The sequence below is a fragment of the Grammomys surdaster genome, unplaced genomic scaffold (assembly GCF_004785775.1).
Source record: "Grammomys surdaster isolate TR1022 unplaced genomic scaffold, NIH_TR_1.0 126035, whole genome shotgun sequence".
Taxonomy (NCBI): domain Eukaryota; kingdom Metazoa; phylum Chordata; class Mammalia; order Rodentia; family Muridae; genus Grammomys; species Grammomys surdaster.
In genome coordinates, this window is record NW_021620848.1 from 6,087,036 (window position 1) to 6,096,068 (window position 9,033).

Below are 9,033 nucleotides of genomic sequence, written 5' to 3' on the forward strand. Positions count from 1 at the left end.
ATACACCTGTGTACACATACACACTCATGCATGCATAGTCACACATGAACTTACACAAGCACACACACAATGTACACTCACATGTGAGAACACACAGGCATATGCACACAGTGCATACATTCACACTTGTGTGAGCACATACAACATGCACATGCAGACACAAATGTATGAGCACACAAAACACACACATACACACACATACTGAACACCATTTTCCTCATTGCTGGAAATTCTTTGCTTCCGAGTCTGATCTGGAAAACAGAGAAACAAGTTCTTTGCAGCTCTGTACAGCAAAACCTGCACACTAAGAAGCTTCTGGGAAACGTTTCTCTCTACAAGAGGAGAAGCATTTACATTGAATCTGACCAGAGCTGTGGTCCCTGGATGCCATGCTTCTCCCAGGCCTCAATAGGACTACTGAGGTATTTTCCCTACTTCACACCAGAACGGAGAAGCTGGCAGAGTCCCTATCTCTTCTGGAAGTCTGATATGAGTCTGGATTTGCTTGGCCTGTCGCCCTGTCAGGTAAGTTGCCCGAAGGGTGACTTTCCCTCCCTGACACTTGTCCCTCTCCCATGCAGCAGAGATCACGTCAAAGTAGTCACAGAAAGCCTGGCATGAAACTTGGCACCTGGGAACTCTCTTCACGAATGTCTGTTGAGAAAAGGTATGGTCTCCATATGCTGGAAGCAATGGCTGCCAGGAAACCCAGTCGGCAGCCCATGAGCCCTGGTAGGAGGGGCTCCTGGAAGTCTGTGGAGACCTCAAGCCCACCTCCCTCCACCACTCCCACCTCTTAAAAGCCTTTCAAAATCTTTTATTAAATTTTCATGTCACATGAAGTCAAGGCTCTGTTACAGCCTCAGTTGTCTTGGTAACTTCACAAGATGCAGGAATAAAATGAGACTGAGTATTGCTAACCACGGCTCATTGTATAAACAGCTATAGAGTATTGACAATTTCTTTTATGTGGTAATTTTTGACAGCAAACCTGCTTGGGGGTGGGGGACAATGTTTGTTCGTTTTGGGTCAATTGGTAAGAAATGGGCACATTTAGGTTTTTTTTTTTCTCCCCTTAAGGTTGACGTCCGCTTGAGAGCTATTGATGCTAGGGACCCATGAAATCCTGGGGAAGCCAGAGGGAAAATTTGGGGAATCCTCCAAACTTGCCTGAGAAACAGTCTCTCTTCTAACAGGGGAGGGCCCTGTTAGAAGTTGGTCACCTTTCAGAGTCTCTAGGAGGGATGCCTGTCCCAAGAGAGGTTTGCTCTCCGTGCTCCTTCTATGTGAAGTCACCTTCCGTAGCTCCTCATCAGAGCCTAAAGTGCTGTGGAAACACTAAGAAGGCCGACATGAGCCCTGCTGGCTAGCATACCTGGTGGCCATGACTCCAGAGAACACAGCTCTGCCCTCCCCCCCCCCTCTTCCCAGCACCTCCCCCCCCACCCCCCCTGGGTGCAGCATATGTTCACTCTGAATATTTCCCAGACTGTGGCCCACCCGGTGGGAAGTGGGAAGCAGATGGCCTAGAGTTAAAAATAAAGTGAGACCCCAGCTCCCTGGAAATCTCCACCCCCAGCCCAGTGGCTTCAGAGAAGCATTCGGGGTTTTGCACAGCCCTCTGCCACTTAGGGAAAGAAGCCTCTTAGGCAGGCTGACAACTCCCAGGTCCTTTGGTTGATATTTCACAGAACATTCAGATCCTACACATGCCTTGTCCTCATACGGTGTGACAGCCTCCTTGGCCCAGGCTCCTGTGTCACACAGGTCTTGGCTTTTTATGGATGAGAGAACTGTCACTCCATTCTTCTATGTAGAGAGACCCAGGTTTGCCCACCAGGAGTCCCTCAGCCAAGTGGAGAAGAAGGCAGGACAGCATACAAGCATGGTTTCCCGGGTCCTCTGCACCAGGGTATAGCTTTGAGGTTTGGAATTGAGATGTTCTTCACCCAGCTGCTGTCCCCCAAAGCCCTGGGCATTTGATGAGAATCCCTGGGAATCAGGCCCCACATTTGTCTTTAATGCTAGCAGCTCTGGTATCACCCATCATCACGTAAGGAGTCTACTGTAAAACATGTGTAAACAATTCTTTTACAAATGAGGGAGCCTAAAGGGGGAATCTTCTGATTCTACTTTGCAAGGTGGGGGTGTGTGAGAGATAAGCCTCTTTGTGAAGAAGCTCTTAGCCCATCACCTTAGTAAATATCCCCCATGGAGGCAGCCCAGGAAACTCCAGGGAGCCATTTTCAAAACTGGACTCCGTGGCAGCACAGCTGTCACCCATGCTATGCCTCTGCAGACACACCAACAGCAAAAGCATTCAGCGTTTTCTTCATCTTTGCAACTTTTACCTGTGAGGTGAACTCCAGGCTTTTACAGAGCTAGGGGCCCAGGAGGAGTGCCCATCCAAGTTCACTGCCAGCCTCTGGAGACCAGCCATGACCTATACTTCTAGCTCCACCACTGAGTCCTGGAGCACCAGCCTCTTGCTGGCTAGGGTGTACTGTTATCAAACTGGTCCATGCCAGATGCCAGGGAAGAAACTTGGCTCCAGATGGGATGGGTGACTGAATCCATTGAGCTCACTGTAGCAAAATACCATATGCTGAATAGTTTTTAAACAACAGGAATTTTATTTCTTCCTGCTTTGGGATTCCAAGCTCAGGATAGTCAAGTTCTGATGAGGGCCCTCGAGGCTGTAGCCTGCTGTCTTCCTTCGTATCTGGCAGGAAGAGCATGGGAGAGCAGTCTGGGGTCCTTTCAGAAGTGCTCCAATCTTGTCTCTGATCTAATCACTTCCCAAACGCCCACCTCCTCATATGGTCCCAGCTGGAGCGAGGAGTTCATCAGCTGAATTTCGGAGGGATGGACCGGCAACATTCAAAACAGGCTTCTCTCTCCCCAGTAGAGCAGTTTCTGGGGACTCTTCTGTGTCTGCCACCCTAATCAGCTTGGAAGCGCTAACGATCTGCTGCCTGAGCAGCTCCTCACTCAGCAATTCCATGGACCTGCCCTAAGCCATTTCCAGAGTCAGCAGCTTCTGGCCTCAATGGGACACAGGGTCTGTCCATGGTTGTGTTGGGGCAAAGCAGGCCACAGATTGACAGGTCAGAAATAGTTACTTACTTGAAGCTTCATGTTGTTATCTTGAAAAGCCCTGTCAATTTTGCATTCTGCACAGCACTATGTCCGTATTTCAGCCAGGTTAGCTAGAATGGATGTAAGCGAGACTGCAGGTATCAGCAGTTTCCCAGGAGGCTCGTTTCGTGCTCAGGTAGTTGCACCCAGTAGGCCAGGTGGCAGTCCAGGGTGACTGACTCTAGCTGCTTCCAACCTGGGTTCTTCTTCCCTCTCCAGAGAGCTCTCCAGCTGTGTTGGAGAAGACAAGGTGGGAGGCCAACTGAGATGTTGTTCTGGCTAAAGCCAGCTTTATCTCCGCCCACATGCCTTGGCTATCACCTTGTCACGTGACCCTGATCCAATGGCTGGCATGAAGGGGCAAGTACTTGCCTGTACACTCAAGAGAGTGATGTGGGATCACAATCATCTCCTACAAGCTCAGTTAGACTACTCGTGCACATTAACATCGCAACTGCCAGGAAGCTTTGCCCCACCCCACCCCACTGCAGCGTGGTCATGTGCTCTTACAGCCCCGGGCGTGGCACGCACCCATCCACACCAGCGCGGACACACCTGTCACAGCCAGACAGTCTTCCCTTGAAATCCAAAGCTGATTGACTCTAAGATCCCAGAAGATACCAAACTTACCAAACTCTGAAGATGTTCAAATCGATTATGTAAAGTGGGTTATTGATGTAACTCATCTTTCCATATGCTTTAAATCCCCTCCAGACTTAGAGTCTCTAATTCCGTGAAAGTGCTGGAGAAACAGTTGTTAACTACTGTAGGGGGAGTAACAACCAGAAGAGACTCATCCCTACTTGCTACAGTTACACTCATTCGGGGTATATGCTCGAGTACTTGTTGGTTGAATCTTTGTGGGAGTGAAGGACCAGCTGTACTCACAACGTCATCCCAGTATACATTTGGGGAAACTGAGGTACAAAGCTGAGATGAAGTAACTTGTCCATGGTAGCCCTGTGCTAATGCCAAAGCTGGTCTCAGATCTGGACCTCCAGAGCCCCCACATAATCGACTCAATAGATTAAGAAACTTGCTGCCAAACCCGATGACCTGTCCTTTGACTTCTCCATGGCACCATGCCACCCCTCACGCATAAGAATGAATGAATGAACAACTGAAGTGGTGAAGCTCTAGCACTATCAGAGCAGTGTGAGGGTCCAGCAAAGTCCCTCCATAGCAGCATGTCAGATTCTCCAGAAACGCCGCAGTCCCTGTGGCCTGCAGATCTCCCTGTGCTGTCAAGTTTCACCTCATATGGAGGTCTTGAAGTCAGCCATGGGGCTTAGCTTTCAGAAATGGCTGGGCTTGGCTGCAAATCGAGCACCGAGGGGAATCCATGGCCTAGGGTTCCAGCAATCCGGCTAGCCCTGTTTCTAACCGGATGTGCCTGGCTGTGACAGGAAACATAAGAATGTCTGAAGACCAGATTCACTCTGGTTACCGCAATCACCCAGACATCGTGGCAATGCAATGACATTGTCCCCATTTTACAGATGAGCAGATGGAGCCATTGTCCCCTACTACTGGCCCGGTGGCCATCGAGGAGCTTTGACTACAGTGGGTGCAGAGCTCCCTGTGACAGTAGAAAGACAAAAGCCACTGTTCTTGTTACTGCAGGTCAGCAAGTCTCTAGCTCCTAGCAGAGAGAGTTAAGACACCCACAGACTCGGTTCCCAAGCCTGGACCCTGGCCCTGCAAACAACAGACTCTATCTACACAGTGTAGGCTCCCAACTGCTGTCCCCGTGTGCCAATCTGTCCACTTCTTTCTGTGTTCACACTCGGCCTAGGAAGTGTCCCCTTATCTGAGGAGAAGGACAAAGGTCTTGTTAAGAGAAGCCTTAGAGCCTGCAAAATGTTCAGTAGGTAAGGCACTTGCAATTTGTAAAAACTCAGCGTTTATACGTGCACACCACTAAGGACCACCAGCCCACGTGTGGTCCCACCCACGATGAGTTGGGCCTTTCCCCACCTGTCATTAATCAAGCAAATGCTCCATAGGCCATTCTGGTGGAGACACTCTCAGGTGAGTTTTCCCTCTCACCTTTAGCTGTCTCAAGTTGACAAAAAGACAGCATAATACACAGAGCTAAAGCAAAGTACAGTTTCAAGGCAAATAGTGACAAGGGGTGCCCCATCCCCCCTCGCTACTGCTAGCGAGTTCCTGTGTCTTTATTGGCTGGCCGTATACATTCAAGAATTCTTAGGGGTGTGTGTGTGTGTGTGTGTTGTGTGTGTGTGTGTGTGTGCAGAGTGTGTGCTCGGGGTGTGTATGTAATGCAGGTTGTATGTGTCTTTATATGTACATGTGCACATGTGCCTCTGTGTATATGTACGTGTGTGGTGTATGGTATTTGTGTGTGTGCCTGTTCTGTTGTATACACACCTACTTGCTCTCTGCTTTTTAACCCAACACTGTTTTTTGATACATACATAACACTGTATCATGATAAACACATGGAAGTGGGCCTTAGCTTTTTAGCGATTATAGAATCCATTACATGATATACTGTAATTACATATTATATGGCTCCTTTCTTCATTGGTCTTTAATATACCTACCTCCTCCCAGGCCTGTTGCTAAGTGTCATAGGCACAGTTGTCACAAACACCTTCACTTTATGTACAAAGATCATATGTCCCGCAAGGAGAATTACCAGGTCAAATGGTACACACATTTTAAAATTGCACCAATGTGGTTCTGTTGATCGTCAAAGGGGTTGTCACTTTTTCAGCCCCATTAAATCTGCGTGAAAGTGCCAGGCTGGCAGGTACTGTCTGGACGCTTCTGTTAGCCCATTGGTGGGTAGGAAACACAGCACTATCTCATTACAGATTTAATTTTCACTTCCAGACTCTTCTGTGTGTTGAGAGCCATCAGCAATTTTTGTTCTGTCAGCTGCCCCCCCACCTCCCCTTGGCTTGCTGGTCCACCACGCTCGCTCTTGATTTGTAACACCTCTTTGCAGATGAAAAGAACTGGCCTTTGCTCATAGCTCGGAAAAAATCCCTCCTCTACATGAGCCACCTTCTCCCAGCCGGATGACTCTAACTGCCTCAGTCTTTCCTCCATGGCATCTCGTTCTACTGCCAAGCCTGTCATATTGCTCCCTGGGAAGGTATAAAGTGACTTCGGCCACTGCTGAAACGGGGCCAAGCTTCCCCCAGTCCTGAGCCACAGGGCTATCACCACATGCAGTCACTAAGCCTAGCCCCCATAGGCATCAATGGTGTATAGGGAAGAACCTAAGCGCCACCCCACTCTGGGAAGCCATGAACAGTCTTGCTGAACGCTCATCACCCCTACTTTCTGCCATTCCATGAACCCTTTGCTGTTCATCCCTCCAGTGCCGGCTCTAAGGCTTCCCTCGGCTCCTAATGCCCTTCGATGCTACAGTTCTGGGGAACTTGCAAAACCCCCAACTTAAAACTCACCTGCTGTACAAGACTGACCCTGCTCCCTGAGCAGGTGCCTCCGACCCTGTGGCTCCTGAAGCCCTCATGTCACCCACTCAGGGTGATTCTCTTTGTTGTCCATCCCCCAGGGCAGGTCTACATTCCTTCAAGACCCCACTCCACTTCCAGCAAGAAGAGACTGGAGGAAGTGTAATGGGGAGAGAAGGAAGGAAGGGAAACAGGCAAGTGGGAGGGACAGAGGTGCCTTCCAGCTCCAGAACTCAGAGGACGCTGGGGCAAAGGCAAAGGCCCAGAAGCCCCTCTAAGATTCAAATTTGCCCATTTGGGAAAAGGGCTAGCCTTTCCTGTAAACACCCGTCAATACTTCCCAAAACACAAATTCTGAGAAATGTAAGAGACAGGTCCTTCCCAGGTTATCCTGGTCTGCCTTGCTAGGCTGCCCAGAGACCTTTGATCCAGAGAGGCCTCTCCATCACTGCTCCTAGCCCTCACTGGAGTCAGAGGCTAGTGGACACAAGGCCTCTTGTGTTTGGACCTCCCAGGAGGTCAGGAGGATGTAGGCCCCAGTCCATTCTTTCACAATGGTGGTGGCTTCCAGCCCTCCTCACAGGGAGAATGCTATCTGTGCCCTCCTTGCTATCTCTGTGAGACCCTGGGCACCTGCAGACTCTTACTGTCCCATCCAGCTCTTGGCTGTTCTTCCCGCAGCAGCTCAGAGTGGGGGTGGGGGGCTCCCACTTCAGTCTGCTCCATGGTTTCTCCTCACTCTGAGAAGCAAGATCAAGTCTCTACCTGCCCTGCACTGGTTCCCTCGGTCGCACCCCTCACTGGGCTGGGCCTCTGTCCAGGGTTCTGCCAGCAGCTCTTCACAGGTCTGCACTCCTCAGCCAGCCCTCTGGCCAGCTACGCTGCCTACAGGCTAGGGGCCTTCCTTCTCACTAAGTGAACACAGCACTGAGCACAGCTCTTCTTGCGTCATGTGGGCACAGCCAGAAGGACCCCGAATGGCCGAGACTGAAGGCCTAGGGACACTCTTGATGAAGGCTAGGCAGGGGTCTCTTTCCAGGAGGAAACCCGGGCTTCCCAGACCCCAGATGCTAGAGAAGGTCACCCCCTCAGTATTGCATCTTCAAGATCATCAGGGGGTGGTTTTGAAGATAAACGTACAATTTGGGTTTAACAAAAGTGAGCACAGGGAGTGGGTGCGTGCAGGGACCGCATGGGCCACCCCTCGGTAGAAAAATGGGTTTTCATGCTTTGTCGTCCTTTTGTGGGTTTTATTGTTGTTTTTTCTGCTGTTACTGGAGATCAAACCTAGGGCCTTAATTAAGCATGCCGGCACAGACCTAGTCCCACTGTGACTTTTTAGAAACCAAGAGGACACAGTTATCCAGGCAGTTGCCTGACTCCCTTATGAACTGACCCTCTGTGTGCACACAGTTGGTCTGTCCTGTTGGCAGCTGCCTGTGGCAGCCGGCTTATCTCCACAGGCACAGGTAGATATGAGTGCCAGGTGACTGGGACTCATGGCAGAGTGAACGGACGCAACAGATGGGACACTTGTGCTCAGAACAGAGAAGATCATGTGGACCAGTGACAACCCCGAAGCAGGAAGGGCCAGGAGCAAGAACAGAGGCTTCTGCCCAGGCCCTGAGGCCTTGGGAAATCCTCGTCTCCTCCCACCTGACTCACAGATAACCTGCTTTCATCCCACACACACACACCCACTCCTCCACACACACTGTCCCAATATATTTATCTACAACAGTTTTCAGCCCTGCCTGGTCACGTGACACCCAGCAGCAGCCCGTTAGTCCACAGGCTGAAGCATATCATATTGAATTCTATGGCCATCGGAGTCCATGAGCCCCCACGCTGCTCTGAACTCTGCACTGATTTATTGGAATGCAATTGCACAGCTTATTTCCTGTAATGGATGCGTAGCCCCTCCTCTTGTCGGGAACTCTCTTTCAAACGCCCTCAAGGGAAACAGAAGTTCAGGGATCCTGAACCTAGTCCCAACTGCTTCTCCAAAGGGAAGGGGGCTGACAGGGGAGATCAGAGAGGCACCCTTGTCTGCCTGTCCCAGTCCTTGAGTCCTTTTTGCTTCTGTCCCCACTATGCTGACAGTGCTACAGCAGAACTATAGGTTGTGCTATAGGCTGGGCCAGCCAAAGCCCATGCTATGTTAAGTTGGCCCTGCTAATCCTAGGAGCTCAGCTCTGGGCTTCTGTCTCTAGCTCACAACATACATTACATTTCTGTACACTGCAAAAGGATACATGCCCACACTGATGCAAAAATCTGTGGATACCCACTGGCAGGCTAAGCCGAAGGCTACACAGCCCCACGCCGATACGCTACACATCCATCACACTTAGTACTGTTGCCCCCCACCACCACGTTCAGATACCCGAGTCCAAGGCTGTTCAAGTCATGTATGTAACATGATGCAGTACCTGTGTGGACTGTG